Below are 20176 nucleotides of genomic sequence, written 5' to 3'. Positions count from 1 at the left end.
TACAAGAATTCTTGCAATTTCTGTTAATCTGAGCTTTACGTTTTTGCAATTTCGGATGTATGGATTGTCTAGGAAATTCTAATTATTCTGTCAGAACGATTGGAGTTTCCCAGCCTTTTGCAGTCAGCTTTGGGAGCTACAGTAATTAAAGGCCACTTTCCATCCTCAAATGTATTTTAACAACATCAGGAGGCCTTACCACTGCATGGGTTAATCAGTTAATTCAGTTAAATCCTGCAGGCCTTTCAATGGCTTCTCGAGGGGTGGAGGTTAGGGGGGAGCCTTCTGAATGGTCCCTTCATGGCCCATGAAGATGTCCCTTGGCTGAAAAATGCCTGCTGGGATATGGCCTCCACCCCTTCTTTGTTAGGGTCAGCCTGTCTGCCTAAATGTTCTTTTGGAAAGAAACTCACCCACTTTTCAAGGGCATGAAGGTATCCTCTCCTTCATGCTCCAGCCACAGCAATGGCTACCATTAGGACTAGTGTTGTTAAGACTGCTCTTTGCTCACCCTTTCATTGAGTGGATGGCTCTAGGATGACTGACCACCCCTTTTGATTGGGCAGTTGTCTCGGCAACAACCTGCCAACTAGTCACTGCTGGCAAAATGTTGCCCATAGGGTCCCGACAACTCCCACTTTTGGCCGCAGCACAAATTTCCTTCCCGGTGAGGAAATCCATCAAAGCATGGATATACAACAAAGGTTACAACTCAAAAGGGTTGGGCAATAGAGGGTCCTGGAAATAGATGTGCATAAATTTTTGAAAGTGGTAAGGCATGTCAAGAAAGTGATTAAAAAACCAACAGGATCTTGGGCTTTATAAATAAAAGCACAGAGTATAAAAACAAAATAAGTTACAATTCCCCTTTATAAACATTGGTTCAGCTTGAACTGGAATATTAACCTGAACTCTGGGCAGCTGGCAGTAGGAAGAATGTGAAGGTTTTGGATCGAGCACAGAAATGGTTTCCAAGAATGATCCTGGATCCAAGAGTTTTCAGTCCTGTGGATTGTTTAGAGAATTAGCCTGGTATTCAGTGCTGTCAAGCGAAAAATTGGTTCAATTAGTGGGACGGTCAAGAACCAGAAGGCACTGATTTAAATGGATTGACAAATGAATCAAAGGCAATGTGAGGTAAACATCCTTAGTTTACTAAGTGATTATGACTTGAAATGCATTACCTGAAAGGGTGAAGGAGGCAGTTTTAATTTTGGATTCCAAAAGGAAATTGGATAAACGCTTGAAGGGATTAAACATTGCAGAGCCGCAAGTAAAAATAAAGTCGCCATAGTCCTACTGGACCATAAGATTGCTCTCTCTCATCAGAAAGAAATGACTGGTGATGGACTAACCTGAGGGTCACTACCTGGTATGGACTAGAGCAGAACCCCCATCAAAATATTTTAAGTGGGTAGCCTTGACCCTAACTTTTTCTTATTTTAAATGTAGATATGAAGTGCATGTTCCAGATGTGATATGATTGGTCAAACTACTTGACATTAAGCAAAACACAATTTCTTTAAATCCTATAGTTAAAATACAAACAAAAGCAAGAGGAATTTAGAATAACTTAACCACTGGAAAACTTAACCTCATAATAGATACAGTACTAATTACTAATTAACTGTTCCAACATAGTAACGTCGCAAAAACACACCTCTTGGCAAAAAGGTAAATCCAGACACAGATTCTCACATGCAGTTCTCCCATCCAGGAGGAAACAACATCAAGAGAGATTTTAGAGAAAGTAACAGCCAGGCAACATTTACTGAACCTTCAACTCTCCTGGGGCCTCAAACAGCTTCTGACTACAACAGCTAAAAAACCTAGAAAGCCTGGTGTGTGAGAACTAGCCACTCCCCTTCCATTGTTACAACAATGTTTTAAAAAACATAAAAGCCTCATAAATTGTTGACTTAGGCGGTTTCTAGTAAATACCTTGGCACTACGCCTTTACAACCAATCTTCAAGAAAGCCCCGGGCAAAATAACCGTTCTAAAGTAACAGCATCATTACACACCCCCTGAGGTTAGGGGAGATGTTGGGAAGAAGAGCCCTTCATGGTAACCTCAGCCAGTGTGAGAATCAAAGACTGGATAAATTGCTTGTGCAGATAGCAAGTACAGCATGATGGATTGATGAATGGCTTCCTCTGTGTTGTAATTCTTTCATGGTCCTATGATTCTACTCAAGCACAGTGCTGACAATTTGCGGGCTTGCAAACAAGACAACTGTTTGGATACACCCAGCAGAAGTTTGCATTGTTGATACTGCCAAATGACTTTCCAAGGTCAGGGTCATTCTGTCTGCATCCCACAAATGGTATGTGTAAGTGCCATGGGGATAGTCTTGCTATCTTCATGTTTCAATGTAATGGCGTGCAATAAACTCTATTTGCTTTTGATGCTGTAATTGTTAATAGGGTTTTGTTTAGAGAAAGTAAGAAACCATTAAATTGCTCATTATTGCGAATGCATTCGATTAATTTACCCAGTAGATAGATGCTCTTCTGCAAACTGCTGACTCTTAGATTTGACTGTGTGAATTGCATACTATTCTTTGATCTGTTCATTGATTAACAGAACCATCATTTGTTCAACCTTTTAAACAGTGGAATAGCTTCCTTGGTTCTTTGAGCAACAGGTTTTGAAGTAATGGAACAGATTCCTTCAGCTCTTGAGGTTGTTGGCACAGCATTGTAATGGAATCTCATCATGAATGCTTGTCTGAATTCCAAATCCAAATAATGTATTGCACACAGTGGGAGTTGTTGATGTAGTAAACAAGATGACTATTGGGAGAAAGTGAGGACTGCAAATGCTGAAGACCAGGGTTGAAAAGTGTGGTGCTGGAAAAGCGCAGCAGGCCAGGCAGCATCTGAGGAGCAGGAGAATCGACATTTCGGGCAAGGGCTTATGCCCGAAACGTCGATTCTCCTGCTCCTCGGATGCTGCCTGGCCTGCCGCGCTTTTCTAGCACCACACTTTTCAACCCCAAGATGACTATCGGACCTATTTAGATTTTCATTATCTAGTTTTTAGTGATTATTTGTTTATTCTGACAGTTTTTATGTATACTTAATAAGTCTGAAATCTTTTTCTATGATGAGTTTGAATTTTGGATTAACAGGGCTCCTAAAAATGCTTATGTTTTTACAAGTAACACTTAAATAGCTGTTTGTTTATTTCAATATTTGCATGAGCATTTTTGAAGAATTCCCTATTTATTACAAAGCTGATCAATCCTGTTCATAGCAGATACTTGGTTAGTGGATACAATGGATAATAGGGGGAGGACATGAATGTGTGAAAAGGACATGAGAGATGTGGAGGGTAAGGAGTATCTAAAGGTCCATGTACAGAACTGGGTCAATGTCCTAGTGAACACAGGTAGGCATTCTAAGGTGCACGCCTTAACACCCACACTCCTCCATTTCCATCTTGGAGCTGGAATCAGGCAGGGCTGCCCTCTCTCTCCTGCCTTGTATGTGTGCTGCATAGAGCCATTTGCCGAGTCCATCAGGAAGGATGCGAGCCTGACACGGGTGACAATTCCTGGCAGCAGGGGCCTGCAGGTTAAGGCCTCCCTGTACATGGATGATGTCGTCGTTTCTGCTTGGATCCGCTGTCCGTGTGCAGACTCATGTGCATATGTTACCAGTTCGAACGGGCCTTGGCGGCCAAGGTAAACCGAGGCAAAAGCGAGGCCATGCTCTTCAGGAACTGGGCCAACCAATCCTTGATCCCCTTCACTGTCAGGAACGACCACCTGAAGATGCTGGGTATTTGGTCCATGGGGGCTGGGGCGTGCGCCAAGTCTTGGGAGGAGTGTATCAGTAAAGTGAGGCAGAAACTGGGCAGATGGAAGCTACGTTCACTCTCCATCGAGGGAAAAAACCTGGTCATCAGGTGTGGGGCACTGTCATTGCTGTTATGCGTGGCACAGATCTGGCCTATTCCCAGAACCTGTGCCGCTGCAGTTACCCGGGCCATCTTCCAATTTATATGGGGATCAAAGATGGATCGGGTCCAAAGGGACTTGCTGTAGAAGATCTGGGCAACGGGGGAGAAAATACTCCCAATGCCACCCTCACCCTGATGGCCACCTTTGTGGGTGGCTGCATCAAGCTGTGCGTGGATCCCCGGTACACAAACACCAAGTGTCACTACGTACAGGTTCTACCTGTCCACAGTGTTGCGAAGGATGGGCCTGGCCTCACTGCCGCGGAATGTTTTTTTAGATTAGATTAGATTAGATTACTTACAGTGTGGAAACAGGCCCTTCGGCCCAACAAGTCCACACCGCCCCGCCGAAGCGCAACCCACCCATACCCCTACATTTACCCCTTACCTAACACTACGGGCAATTTAGCATGGCCAATTCACCTGACCTGCACATCTTTGGACTGTGGGAGGAAACCGGAGCACCCGGAGGAAACCCACGCAGACACAGGGAGAACGTGCAAACTCCACACAGTTAGTCACCTGAGGCGGGAATTGAACCCGGATCTCTGGCGCTGTGAGGCAGCAGTGCTAACCACTGTGCCACCGTGCCGCCCAGCCTAAGTAGTTGGACTGTTCCGTATCACCTGTCCTCCGTGGATAAGTTTATGAAGAAAAACACCTTTGACCACAAGTCCATCAGGAAGTGTTCAGCACGTAGTGTCCTTGAGACCCTTCAGGAAAAGGAGAGGGCGGATCCTATTGAACAGACTCTCAAAGCCAATTGGCAGAAAGCCTCATCGCCAGAACTTTCCAACAAGCACTAAGACATGGCTTCGCTGGTGGTGAGAAGGGTTCTGCCTGTGAGATCCTTTATGCACTCCCGGACTCTCAGCCGCACAGCACCCTGCCCTCGAAGCCGCTGCGGGGGGGACAAGACTGTCACACACCTCCTTCTGGAATGTGCCTATGCAGAAGAAGTCTGGAGAGGAATGCAGTGGTGTTTGTCGAGGTTCGTCCCGAGCAGCGCCGTGATGCGGGACTCCGTGGTCTACTGTCTGTTCCCTGGGACGCACACCGAGATGAACATCAACTGTGCCTGGAGGATCATCAACTCGGTGAAGGACGCTCCCTGGGCTGAAGGAGTTGACCCTGACTGAGTGTTGCAGACTGGCACATTCCAAGGTCCAGGACTACGTGTTGAGGGACGCGCTGAAGCTTGGGGCAGCTGCCGCCAAGACGCGGCGGGGAAAGACCACCATGTAACATCTGCCTGCCTAAAGAAGAACAGGGGGGCCAAGCAGTCATTTGGGCTCTGCTGACGCCTCAGCTAAATATGTGGACGTATGATTGATAAACGGACAGACCTGTATATAAAAATGATAAATTCTGATCTCTGTATGTAAATGTTTACGTATGTATGGCATGACCAACTGTACAGACCATCAAATTATTTTATGAATAAAGTATATTTTTTGAAATAAAAAGATCTTGGAGCTGCTTTGTGAGAAGAAAAGTGGATGCAATATCACCCAGAGGATGTGGATTCGGGTACCTTTAAAAGACATTTGATAAGGACATTAATAAGAAATGATTGAAAGGATATGGGTCAAGTGCAGGCAGATGGGACTAGTTTAGTTTGGAATTATGATCGGCATAGACTGGCTAGACCGATGGGTCTGGCTCCATACTGTACAACTCTATGACTATGACTTTTATATGAACATATGATAATGGAGAAGTTAAAACCAATCGTTCAGCAAGCTTGTTGAGTATCGTGTAGCACATATTCTGCACGTCATCACTTATATCCATCATTGCTGAAAACTATTGGGAGAGACAAGTAAAAACAAAACATCTTTAGGCCAATTTATGAAGTTTTTCACTAACTTGCCAAAACACAAAGGCACGTTTCCACATTCTTCCATAAAGAGTAACGTTGGCTGCACTCTTTCATTTATCCAGCTAACATCATATCCAAAATTCAATACTCGGTTGTGGAATAAAACCTGAACACAAGACTTAAGGCAAAAAGGATTACCAAGTGGCACAAACTGAAACTGGTTGTAGCTGCTTTCCTTGTTATTTGCTTTATGAAAACCTACTGCAGTTAAAATGCTATCCTTTCTCCATAATTCCTGTTTAACAAAATAAATTCTATGCACTAGGAACTCTGGACTAACAGTATGTCAGCCAAGAAGAAAGTGAGGGGATTGCCCAACATTGGCACCAATTTATCAAAAATCACTGACAGTTTAATTTGGCGCAAAATTGTAGGTTAATTTGCAGACATTTACTGGAAATTTCCTCCGGGGTTTTCCTGTAACATTGGTGAAACATCAGAAGGTGTTTACACCAGGAGTCTGCTTATCCTCCACCAAAATTATAGTGGCTGCTCAGGAGAACTTGGGGGGATGTCACGGGGATAATAATTATTTCACAAATAATTTACATATTTTAATTTAGCCAAGAACCATTATGAACCTAAGCCTGCAATCTGAGAGGTGGTGTTTCTTAATGTGAATATTTGCACTCATCAAGTCAAGGAATGTTAGCAGAATTTAATTGTTTACTCTAGTGATTTGCAAAAATGTATCATTTATACCACCAAGTATGTCAGGAGGAGATGTGCTCAGATCAGCTATTATGTAATCTGGTGCATTCTGGTGTATGCACCTTATCCTCTGTAGTGGTGGCTGGAAGCAAATCCAGAATTCTTGTATAAACTAAAGAGCTGTGGATGCTGGAAATTCGAAACAATAACAGAAGTTGCTGGAGAAATTCAGGAGGTCTCGCAGCATCTGGGGAGAGAAAGCAGAGTCAACCTTTCAGGTCCAATGACTATCCTTCAGAAAGATTTTTGTTCCAGAATTCTTTTGTTTCCCATGTTAGCTACCATGAAGTGAGATCGCCACTTTTGTACAGCGTAGTTATATAAACTTTGTGTGATTATGTACTGAGGAACAATTAAGAGTTTACTTTTGCTCATTTACATTTCCCACTGGATCTTAACAACTATTAGAAAGAAAAGACATTCTTCTGATGGAGTCAAAGCTATGACTAAAGCCCTTAAACCAAAAGATCTGGAGAAGAATATATTCAAGGCTAAACTAAAATGAGCCAGCCACTTCTATACTCGATTAAACTTCCCTGTACCTCAGACCAAAAACATATCTTCATTTTCTTGTGTAACATTATCTGTAGTTTGTTGTCTTGCTACTTTTGGTGCATTTTAATTAAACTTCACACGCAATGACCTTATAATTCTTTCAGGACTTTAGGCAAAATCTTTCTAGAATGGTCAGGGATGGAGTGGTAGGCTGATGAATAAACTCAGAATTGATAAATATTGTACCTGACTTGCGTTACCAGTACCCAGAAGATCTTGGTTTGAGGCGGAGTCACCAGATACCACAAACAACATCATCCTTGTCACGGGGGCGGGGGGGGTTTCGGGGGGCGCGGGGGGGGGGGGGGGGGGCGGCATAGCTGAAACCCAGCAACATCAGAATTGGAAGATTTCTTTGTCCTTTGTTGGGCATCTGCCAATTAGTTGCTATACTAAGCAAAAAGAGATATGTCTATTGCGTAACAGACCCTCATCCTGCCTAACATTATCATTGCAACGAGGAATGCTTTCCAAGTCTAATGTTGTGGGGGGTTGGAGGTAAGAAGTTCATTGAACCCAGACCTTGAATCGAGACCTGGATCAAAGGGGTGTCGACATATGGGTTAATAGCTGATATTCATTTAAAATCCAGCATCACAAAATCTACTAGAAATAAATTACAACACCGGCTCTCAGTAAGTTCAAGGCTTTTTTTGAAGTTCAATTAGTCCCACAGACCACAGATTTCTTCCAACATTTTTCTCCTGGAATCAATCTGAGTAAACGTAGCATTGCTCAAAGATAAATTTGACCTTTTGAAAAGCTAGCTTAATGAAAATCTCCTCAATGATTTGACTAAAACATAACCCAATTCCAATCCCGACATTCTTCCAGTCTCTTGACACTGGACAGTGCAAGCTTGGGACACTCCGACCCATGTTATGTTTGAGAACAAAGTTATGTCATAAACAACACTGAGGGAATTGAGTTTGTTCTAAATCCCTGCGTATGAGGGAGGTGAAATACAACAGTAATAAGGCAAATGGTCCTCATGTGATATATTGGTACACTAATAATCACCAGCAGCACTTTGAACTGATAGATTTCAACTCAGCGCTGATTGTCCTATTGATAATATGGGATGACTAACTGTTACAGGAATGTCTGATTTATTTGAATGCTTTTTTGGTGATGTCGTAAGTCTGAATAACACATTAATCTGAATCAAATCTGTTCCTTGATGTTTACAGGGACTTGCGTTCAATCTAAAATATGTCAAACAGACCCCAATGCATATTTGATATTGGCTGCACACAAATGTCCTGTTAAGCCACACAGGTAGTTACTGCTCTGCCTCATGCTTCAATGTGAGGTCATTGGACTCTTTCCTAAAATGGACTGGGAAAGCTCATCATGCCTTCAGGCAGTGGTGGATCAGTGCAAGGTTTACAGTTTATTATTCTGGGTTTCCAGCTGGTATTCTCACCACTTGCGGAAGTGTTATTTCATTGCAGTAAAAACAACATTGACAATTTACACATGGGAAATAACACAGCAGCATGAGAAAACAACTGTACAAGGTGAACTCAATGAAAGTCTCTGTACAAAGTTAAACAAAAAAGCCAGTTTAAAATCTTTTCAGTGAAATACGCTGTGAATACAGAATAGGGGAAGAATATTACCTCGCTCTGGTAAAGGATTTATGTCACAGATATTGGAGAATTCATGATTTATTTTCACTGAAATTTTCAAACTCTATAATGCATTGCAAGCAGCTTAATTTCCAAATTATTGGCTCATTTTAAAAATTATTCATCATGGGATGAGGGCGTCTCTGGCTAGGCCAGCATTTATTGCCCATCCATAATTGCCCAGAGGGCCGTTAAGAGTCAACCACATTGCTGTGGGTCTGGAGTCACATGTTGGCCAGACCAAGTAAGGATGCCCTAAAGGACATTATTCAACCAGATGGGTTTTTCTAGGGAACATCTCTGGGACACCCACACCAATCAACCACACCACCCTGTGGCCCAACATTTCAACTCCCCCTCCCACTCTGCCGAGGACGTGGAGGTCCTGGGCCTCCTTCACCGCCGCTCCCTCACCACCTGATGCCTGGAGGAAGAACGCCTCATCTTCTGCCTCGGAACACTTCAACCCCAGGGCATCATTTTCCTTTCTCCCACCTCACCCCAGTTCCAAACTTCCAGCTCAGCACTGTCCCCATGACATGTCCTACCTGCCTATCTTCTTTTCCACCTATCCACTCCATCCTCCTCCCTGACCTATCACCTTCATCCCCTCCCCTTCTCACCCATTGTACTCTATGCTACTTTCTCCCCACCCCCATCTTTGTCTCATTTATCTCTCCACCCTTCAGGCTCTCTGCCTGTATTCCTGATGTAGGGCTGATGTAGTCCAGGATGCTGCCTGAACTGCTGTGCTTTTCCAGCACCACTAATCCAGAATCAGGTTTTTCTGACAATTGACATTGGATTTGTGATCCTTATTTGATTCTTCAATTCCAGACTTTTTACTGAATTGAAATTCCACCATCTGCTATGGCAGGATTTGAACTCAGAACACCAACTGGGTCTCTGGCTTAACAGTCACTAATTTCACTAAGCTATTAAACTCAAACATATATTAATGAACATAGCTTGTAGGGACAGACAAATACAGCAGGCTAAAAATAGATTTATATCCCTTTAAAAATGTTAAGAACTGTATTTCTCCAGCACTTCTTTAACAATGTAGTCTGCGGTCAAATATTGAATTTCTCATTTCCAAAATGAAAATACTTCAACATAGTTTTAATAAACTAACATCCTAATTTTCATCTCTAGATGGAGTAATGATTTTAAAGCTTTATTTGAATGCTTGGTCTCCAACATACTCTGATCCAATGCACAAGTCAATTAAGCCAAGTTCAGATCATGTTCTACCTTACATTGAACTTAATTGAATTAAATTGATGCCAATGTATGTAGGGAAAAAGAAAATCAATTTTTTACATTGGTCATAAAATAAAAAAATGTATCTGCAAGATAAATAGATTTGTTCAGAAATTAATCATAGGATGAAGAACCATGTCCACATGTGTCCTATAGGGAGCGAGGACAGGGAGCTCTTTTGAGGACTTTCCAAAGGAGAAAAAGCACATGAATCCCTCAGGGTGACACTGAAATGTTCACAAACATTCTAGTCTCGAGTCTAATCATACACCTTTAAAATCCTATTGAAACAATTATCAAAAATACAAACCAAGTTGGAAAAGTAAAACCAAAGCCAGTTTTCAACACTTCTAAATAGTGTTGTCAGCCATTCTTAACTCATTATTTTCCCCTCTAGGTTGCAGGAACAACTCTTGAGAAAGATTTGTGAATTTCGCCAAGTGCATTAGATTTTTGGGTTTTTACATAAGTTTTTCCCTTGGAGTCTGTAACAGTGTCATGTCCGGAGGCAGGAAGAGAGTTATCCCAATTTTTTGAAACTATGTTGTCTTGTTAAATTCTTTATTTAAAATGGACTTTTGCCAGACTATAAAATGGTGACTGTCAACCACAGAAATTCCTAGAAGTTTCCAGCAATTACCAAGATAAAAGTGACTCATTACCTCCTGGTACAAGACACTTTTTGTATTTGATGAACATTCCAGACAAATCAAAGGCCATAGTAGATGAGATGTCTATCTTAGTCAATTCTGATCAAAGGATATCAGTTGGAAAAATCATTATTGTGTGACTTTGTGCAAATGTCTTCAGTTATCTGCTAGGAAACACAATGGTTTCTAGCAAGGGAACACAAGAAAAACCTCATCAGCTGAGTATCTCAACCTGAAGCCGCAGTCATGTGACTGAAAGGGCTGGTTTGTTTGACATATCTTTATTTATATAGCTTTGACTGTCAGTTATCAGTCTGTTACACTGAAGGAATTAACAGCTTCAGGTTTAGTTCAAAATCTGATCTTAACCTCACCTAGAATTCTGATCCCTGAAAGGAGCCAACTTCCAGCCTTTAACTATTGTATCTTCATCAATAACTTGACTGTGGCTGAACTCATATGAAAGGGGCTTCTGCCAGTATCATAAGCCCGTCCCTTGGGTTTGGAATGCAGTAATAAACGTTCCTTAATTTTAATCCCAAAGAATTTGCTTTAGGTCGTTTTAAATTTGAACTTTACAAACAGGATTTGGGAAGGAAAACACCCATTATTTCTAAAGTGGAAAAGGAAATAAGAACAGGGATTTCAAACAACTTTAGTTACAGACAGGAGAGAGGATAATAAGAATAATTCTAATCACTTCTCCTCTTATCTGGGATTAAATATTTCATACAAGCCAAATTTTGCCAGAGTGCACATAAAATCTGACCACAGTGCAAATTTAAGACTAAGCCAGTTGCTTAATGAAAGTAATCAATTGGCAGCCGAGAGGCAAAAATGATCGTTAACACAAATAAAGTATCGCAGCAAATTAACTTATTCCAGTATTCAAAAATGGTGCTTTTAGATTCAGGCACGTATAGATCAAAATGGATTTACTGTTGAAATGTTAACCACCCTGAGCACACACCAGTTAAAAGCTGTATTTAGGAATGACAAGTCAACTTGCCAGCAAGGTAAAACAAATGAAATTCATAACATTCTAGCTGAGTGCCCAAGAATTAACTCCTGGAACTGACCCAGCCCCATGACCAGATTGAAATTGGCAAAACACAGGATGCAGTTAGAGTTTACAGAGATAGAACAAGAGAGAGGCGGAAAGGTCTTACCAATTTCAAACATTGGAACTGGAATAATCAGGTTTAGACAGACAGTTAAGACAGAGGGAAGCTGATGGAAATAACTCCTCTCCACTCTATTTGGCTCAAAAATGTACGATCTGCAGGCACTCAATGCGGGCAGTCAATGCATTATATATTTTGTAAATTCCACTTTGGAAATACAACAGGTCTGCCTCAAGATTGGGATGCAGACAGACTCTGACCTCATGCCTTTAATGCATGATATGAGCTGAGATGTCACTTTTGTTATAAAACCTTAAGTTATCTTGAGAAGGTGACTTAAAAGAAGTTCTGGGATTTACATATTAAAGAACTGAAACATGCAACCCATTCTAAAAAGATGAAAGACTTACAAATCCAGGTTTGTTAACTAAACCATTTCAGTTGCATGACACTGTAATCTTTTGCAATAAATTCTATGACTTATGATCTTACACTCTACAACCACCAGATGAAGGAGTAGCGCTCTGAAAGATAGTGCTTCCAAGTAAACCTGTTGAACTATAACCTGATGTCATGTGATATTTACCTTTATCCACCCCAGTCCAACACTGGCTCCTCCACATCATTCTCTCCACTCAACAACTCAGTCTTCCCACCCCAGAACCAAGCTTTGAAGCCCTGAGATGTTTGAGGTTCATTCATAAATTCGTAGCAGGTGCTTTACAGAGTTTCTTCACCATTTGCCGAAAGGTAGCAGTGAATGTACAACGGGCACAAGAAATGTGGACCCTCATGATTCAGGGTCAGTTAGCAGATAAGGCTCAAAAGGTCTGTGGGTTGACCCTGGAATTGACTGTTGTTTATGAACAGTCAAAAGCAGCCATCATTAGTGTGTATGAGCTGGTGCCTGAGGCATTTCATTGGCAATTCAGGTGCACACAAGGAACCCAGTGAAAGCAAATCACTTCCAACCGATGATTTTGCCTCTGTAACGGTAGGCAGTAGCTGTGATGAATTAAGCCGACTCATATTGCTGGAAGAAGGTGAGTGTAAACCATTGTGGAGCCAACCCCAACCTTGTAAGGAGAACACTCGGGTTGTTAGTGTGTTCCCACTGTCATCAAATAGACCTCTCCAGGCCTGAGCATTCGAAAGTAAAAGGGAAACCAGTAGGTATGGTACACGGGAAGTGATTCCGTTCTGAGGGAAATACTCCAGCAGTGGCTGCAGCAGAACCAACAATGGTCTTTGGCTGTATTCTATCACCCCTGTGGAGAGTTTGTCCGTTGGTGACTCACCCTGATGGCTGCAGGAATTTTGTCAGCCAGGAAAGGCTTGCCCCTTCCGGGGAGTGACCAACGCAATTGCTTTAGAGTCACTGGGATCAGCCAATCCTAATGGCAGGGAGGATTCTAAACCATCAACCCCTCTCCCAAACAAAAGGCCCAAGTCAAAGAAGTGGGCAGAGGGAGCATACCAGTTCCCTTCCACACCGTGTGATTTAGTGTCAGGGCTCATAATCACAGTCATTACCCCTGCACTCCAACAGCAGGGATCAACTCCTTACTCAGGGATGACCTGGCTGACAATCAAGTCACAGTATACCCAAAGGCCCAGGCCAGTCAGGTTTGTAAGGCAGTCTGAGCAACCACCACAACTAAAGCCTGTCAAGGTAAATAGGATCAAGAGACAACTCACCGGAAATAAACAGTACATAAATGGAGCAAAATAGGCTCGACCTGGCTCCCAGAGAAAGGAAGAGGGTCCTTCAGTTTGAACCATTTCAGCAAGGCTTTGCAAAGGTGTGGAATGCTGGACAAGGGTCAAATTCTCTGCAGGGGACAGCAGAATCCAAAAGGGTTGGAATAAACTGGTTTAATTGCTCAGAAACAGTTAAAATGATGTTGTGCAGTTCAGCAATGACCAGACAGTCACCTGAGGGTAAGTGGTGTTCCATCAGATGTTGAGATAGGTTTTGTTTGACCCCTACCCAAAGCCTCAAGATAGGGTAGGTTATGACACTATATTATTTCAATGGCAACAAAACATCAATAGCCCTCTAACTAGGGCAGCACAGTGGCTCAGTAGTTAGCACTGCTGCCTCACAGCTCCAGACACCCGGGTTTGAATTGACCATACGAAATTGCCCATAGTGTTAAGTCCTTTAATCAGGGCTGAATGTATGGCAGGAGAATGGGTCTGGGTGGGTTACTCTTTGGATGGTCAGTGTGGACTTGTTGGGCCAAAAGGCCTGTGTCCACACTGTAGGGATTCTAATCTAGAAATAAATTGGGGCCAGAAGATTTATCTTTGATGCACAACCTCATTCAACAGCAGCTCACCTTTCAGCATACTTCTGGGAAGCATGCCTGGTGGCAGATTATGCCATCCCAGCACTGTTATTTTCCCAGCACCCCCTACCTGCTAACTCAGCTCCAGAAAAACTTTATCTGTTCAGTGTGGAGTTAACAGCTACGTAGATGAGGCTTTCAGTTGCAGATGGGCTGAGACAGGGTTGAAAATTGAGCGACAGTACAGAAGTCAAAGTTAGTGATCATTGTGGTGCCTAACTCAAAGGCACTGAGAACAATTGCAAAATACTTCAATTCAAGAAGTGAACAACTTTATTGTCTTCTGCTAATATTAATACCTCAGCAAAACGTCAGAAATTTCACACATCTGAATGACTCAGTTCCAAACCTAACTGGGAACTTAGCAATCCACCATTCCTGAAGGTATGATGAAAACAATCCTTTGTCCTCTCAAAATATTAAAAGTAATACCATTGGATAAGCATTCAAAAGCAAAGTGTAATTATAATGTAATGAAAAATGCAAATAACAGAATCTTGCACAATAAAAAGAAATATGTACATATTGATTCAATGGCATAAGATTAGGGGAAATACTCTGTGTTTAATAGCACTATAGTGTGTAAAAAACATTTAACTCCAGAATGGGAGAGGTTACAGTAATGTTTATATTACAGTCTCACAGAGATTGCAATCAGTTTCCATGGAGACTGAATTCTGTTTCCATAGAGATTGTGCTTAGCTTCCCTGGACATCATGTGAAATGAAATCTAGCAATATTTTGGGAGAAAGAAACACTGTTGGATGAAAGACTTATGACATGCTTGAGATGCACGTCAAGGTAAATGTGAAGCACAGGTTCATATTTGAATGGAGCAATGTTTAAATTCTTTAACTTAAATTGCTGCTAATTGACCTTCAAGGAAATATATACCTAAGTATGGAGATTCTAGGGAGAGTGACACATAATAATCATCACTAGATCATGAAATATTCCAACATAAAAGCAGCATCAGAAGTCCCCAGTCCTATAAAGGTTAGTAGAAACTCCACAAAAGATCTCTAAGTCACCTAGTCAGCCACCAACTTTGATGAATTCAGGATAAACCCTTTACTACACCAATGCGACACAGTAAATCTCCAGTGACTGCAAAACCTTCCCAAATTGATAAAATAATCGCAGTGAGAAATGCTGCTCAACTTATCTTAACTCAACCATCTAGAAGGTGCTTTGCAGTTAAGTAATTTTCCTCTAATTCCTCACCTGGAAGTTAATTCAATTTGTTTATTTCCCGTTGAGAAGAATTCTTAACATGCGTCTTTAATCCTGCTGTAAGCACTTTGAATTGTGAAGGCAGCATCCAACGAGCAGCGAAATCGACGTTTCGGGCAAAAGCCCTTCATCAGGGGCTTTTGCCCGAAACGTCGATTTCGCTGCTCGTTGGATGCTGCCTGAACTGCTGTGCTCTTCCAGCACCACTAATCCAGTATTTGCTTTCCAGCATCTGCAGTCATTGTTGTTACCACTTTGAATTGTGAGTCTACCTCACTGTTTAGTTCTATGTAATATTCCAGATTTATTTTCTTTATTCCATTTAATACTCTATCTACTCTGTAAAAAGAAAGAGGAACAAGAAAACCAAACTGGGCACTGATGATCTCTCCTTTGATTTAGGACCACTTAGTTATTCCATTGATTACACTTCCTGTCTAAACCAAATAAACCTCCAAATAGAAAGAAGGCCAATCCATTTCAAGGCCTAATCTGACAAGATATTGCTACACTTCAGTAGATACCTGCTTAGTTCTTCACTGCTCATTGCTGATCAACACTGCTCAATGTTCAAATCCAGCAAGATTAATAGGGTTAAAATATGTTGTGTTATATCTAAACAACAAAAGAGCCATTGAGCAGTTGGGAGTCATTAACTGGAAGTGCTATAAACTGGAATTAAGTGGAACACTGTTATCATTTACTGCAACCATAACTTCCCCAGAAGGGGGACATCATGTAAATAAGATGCAAATGAGGTTCAGTGAGTATTATTTGCTGACTGTCCGTTTGTGACAATTGGGGCCATTCAGTGTGGAGCACAACACTGGAGCATTATTGTGACAGGCAGTAAGACGAGCCTTTATTACAGGCTATAGGCAATAAAAGTGAATGAGGTGAATAGAATAGGTGATGTCAAATGGTAACAAGGCACCTCATACAAAGGCTTCTGTCAATGATGTGTCAGTTCTTTTGAAATTCAGCATGAAATAGACAAAACATTATTTTCACCTCCTAATACCATAAAACAACAAAGATTTTACACAACCTGTCAATCTTCAACATGTACCAACCAATTGGACTGAACTTTGCAAAAGCCAAATTGTCGTATCTACCTGGAATGTGATCTCTAATAACAATACCTGCAAAAAGGTGGGATCACATACTGATCACATGACTGATATTATCATTATGTTAATTGATCTAATGAAGGAGTCCATGAAAATATAAAGTCTAATAAGCACAAGATTTGTGCATTTGTTGTGACACTTGTTAAAATAAAAGAATGGCATATTCCAAGATAGCATAAGAAATTATAAATGCAAGTTATTTCTCTTCAGTGCATCATTAGTACATTCACCACAGAAACACCTATAGAAAGAGGGTAGTAAAAACTGCAAATGAACTCCCCAGATTGAACCATTCAATCAGATGCAATAGGAAAGGCTGGAGAGTATTTAGTGAACTGACCTTGTCTGAGATTGAGATGCTGTTAACATTTTAATTGGTTAAATGTTATCACACATTTATGTATCACATGTTAACCAGAAGCAATGCATTTCTGCTATCTTTAACCCTCTTTAGCACAACTCACTTAAAATAAGAATTAAGGAACTATAATAGAATGGCATAGCAGCTTGGTTAACATCTTTATATTTCCTAATCAACCTGTTATTGCTGTCACCCACAACTTGTTATTACTCTCCTCTGGAACAGGTGGGATTGACACCTGACCTTCCTAGCTCAGAGATAGGAGGCACTACTGCTGCACCACAAGAATCAGCTGGTTTCAACATTTTTAAGAGAATGATGAGTTACTATTTGAGGTTAAAAATCACACAACATCAGGTTATAGTCCAACAGGTTTATTTGGAAGTACAAGCTTTCAGAGCATTGCTCCTTTGTCAGTAGGGCAGGATCATAGGTACATAAAACTTATCGTAAAAGATAAAAGTGTTATACAACGGATGCGATGTATTGAACAAACCTAGATTGCTATTAAATTTTTATTCGCTTAGAATGAGGATGCAGGTTTTGATTCATTAATGCGTAAATCCCACAACTTCATGGCTACCATTTAGATCAGATTCCCTACAGTATGGAATCTAATTGTAATTCCTTACAGTTGGCCCTTTGGCCCAACAAGTCCCCACCTACCCTGCAAAAAGTAACCCCATGTTTACCCTCAACTATTGCACCTAACACTACGGGCAATTTAGCCAATTAACCAGACCTGCACATTTTTGGATTGTGGGAGGAAACCAGAACATCCCAAGGAAATCCACGCAGACACAGGGTGAATGTGCAAACTCCACACAGACAGTTGCCCGAGGCGGGAATCAAACTCGAGTCCCTGGCACTGTGAGGCAACAGTACTAACCACTGAGCCACCGTGCTGCCCACAATACACGAGTCCTCAATCAAACAGTTAATCTTTCAAATGCAGAGACTGCAGTGTGGAAGCAGGCCATTCAGCCCATCGAGTCCACGCAGACCCTCCAAAGAGGGTCCCACCCAGACCCATCCCTGTAACCCCCCTTATTTGAATGCATTACAATTCTAAAGTTTTCTTGGAGGGGGGAGCTGGTTTGCAGCATTCATGAATTTTCTTTTTATCAACATGTTTATCATATGGTATTACTCAGTTCCTGGTGAAAGCATTATCAACTTGAAACAGTGTGTCAATTGCTACTTGAAATTCAATAAAATTCCCCACAAGAATTGTGCAAAATTAGTAAATCACAAACTAAATGAGACTCTTCATAATATTGCCAATATTTCTCAGCATCTCTGAACATATTTTGTTATTTTGAATTATTGATCCAGTCAGTTTTAATGTCACAAACACTAGGCTGAATCTTACCGTATTTTGGCAAAATGTCACATTTGTTTGAGTTTCAAGCAGTTTTCTTTTTCTCTCTGCAAGGTTGACTGAGTTTTTGCACACAATCATTCCAAGTTCCACCTCATCAATGACCTACCCTTCCTCAGAGCCCCTCTCATCCTGATTGTACTGCTCTTGTGGTTGGAAGAACTCTGCACTGCCAAGATATCCCAGCATCTTTGACACTGATGCCATCTTTCATCACCAAACATACAACTGTGTAATGAGTGGATCGTGTAGAGTAGGAGATCTCTGACTGGGGTTGTTAATCTGGATCAATCAGGGAGTCACAGAGTCATTGAGATGTACAGCACAGAAACAGACCCTTTGGACCAACTTGTCCATGCAGACCAGATATCCTATCCTATTATAGTCCCATTTGCCAGCATTTGGTCCATATTCCTCTAAACCCTTCTATTTCATATACCCATCCAAATGCCTTTTAAATGTTGCAATTGTACCAGCCTCTACCACTTCCTCTGGCGGCCCATTCCATACACGCACCACTCTCTGTGTGAAAAAGTTGCACCTTAGGCCCTTTTTTATATCTTTCCCCTCTCAACCTAAACCTACGCCCTCTAGTTCTGGACTCCCCGACCCCAGGGAAAAGACTTTGTCTATTTATCCTATCCATGCCCCTCATGATTTTATAAACCTCTATAAGGTCACCCCTCAGCCTCCAACACTACAGGGAAAACAGCCCCAGACTATTCAATCACTCCCTATAGCTCAAACCCTCCAACCCCAGAAACCTCCTTATAAATCTTTTCTGAACCCATTTAAATTTCACAACATCCTTTCAATAGGAGGGAGATTCCTGGCCCCTCAGAACAGCCAGAAGGCCTGTCAGAAACTGTGGTTTCTCCTCTTCCTTGTAGTGCCAAATAAATCTCCGAGTCCAAGATGGATACAGCCTCCAGACTGTTACAACTTGAATAAGAAGAGGAATTTCTCCCAAAATGCTCCGGGTGTAAGAGATCGGATGCAGTCCGTGTGTAAGTCAGAGTCAGAGGAACCAGAACTGCAGGTGAAAATGTCTCAGGAGAAGCTACAAGAAAAAAACCAGGCAAACATCCCAGGATTTAGAGAGGGAAGGATATAATGATTGGAACAAGGGTCAGGTGGATCGCAATGACTCTAAAATCCTTGACTAGGGTTGTTAACCTGGGACCAATAGGGAGCGCTGGCTGACAAATGTAAACAGGAGCTTTGCGCTTGCTGGGTCTGTATTGTCTACACTTTCCTATGTAACTGGATTGTTTCATGTACAAATTGTTGGTGTCTTTTCGTGTTTGAAACTGGGATTTGAGATTTGTCCTCATTTCCCTGTAAACTGGTTGAACGGTAGGGTTTGGGGCCTGGCTTTGCTGCTCCTCTCTCTTGTAAAATTGCTGTTGTATACAGCTGTAAATGTTAACTGTTTTCCTGTAAACTCTTTTGTAATTGTTTAATAAAATAAAAAAAGGGAAAAAAAAATAAACAGGACCTTCTAAAGCTGGTCAGGGGCTGGCTCTGAGTAAGCTGGTCAGAGCCTATGTACTGTGCATATGTAAATAAGGAGTGACTTGGTGACAGGACACTGACGTCTGTGGAGATATGTCAACCTGATTAAGCATTGACTCTCCAGAGTTACCCTTCACGTTCACCAGTGTGACACAGCAGCCACAAATAGAACATGAGGACTGGATATAACTGAAGATCAAAGTCAAAGAGTGTGGTGCTGGAAAAGCACAGCTGGTAAAGGAGCATTTGAGGAGCAGGAGAGTTAACATTTTGCGCACAAGCCCTGCATCAGCCCCTCATTCCTAATGGTGGGCTTATGCCCAAAATGTCGATTCTCCTGACTGGCGGTGTTTTTCCAGCACCACACTCTTTGACAGCAGCCACAAATGAGCAGTCCTCACTGCACATAGGTAGCACCACTGGT

The sequence above is a fragment of the Chiloscyllium punctatum genome, chromosome 3, assembly GCF_047496795.1.
Source record: "Chiloscyllium punctatum isolate Juve2018m chromosome 3, sChiPun1.3, whole genome shotgun sequence".
NCBI classification, from domain to species: domain Eukaryota; kingdom Metazoa; phylum Chordata; class Chondrichthyes; order Orectolobiformes; family Hemiscylliidae; genus Chiloscyllium; species Chiloscyllium punctatum.
This window is presented reverse-complemented; position numbering follows the sequence as displayed.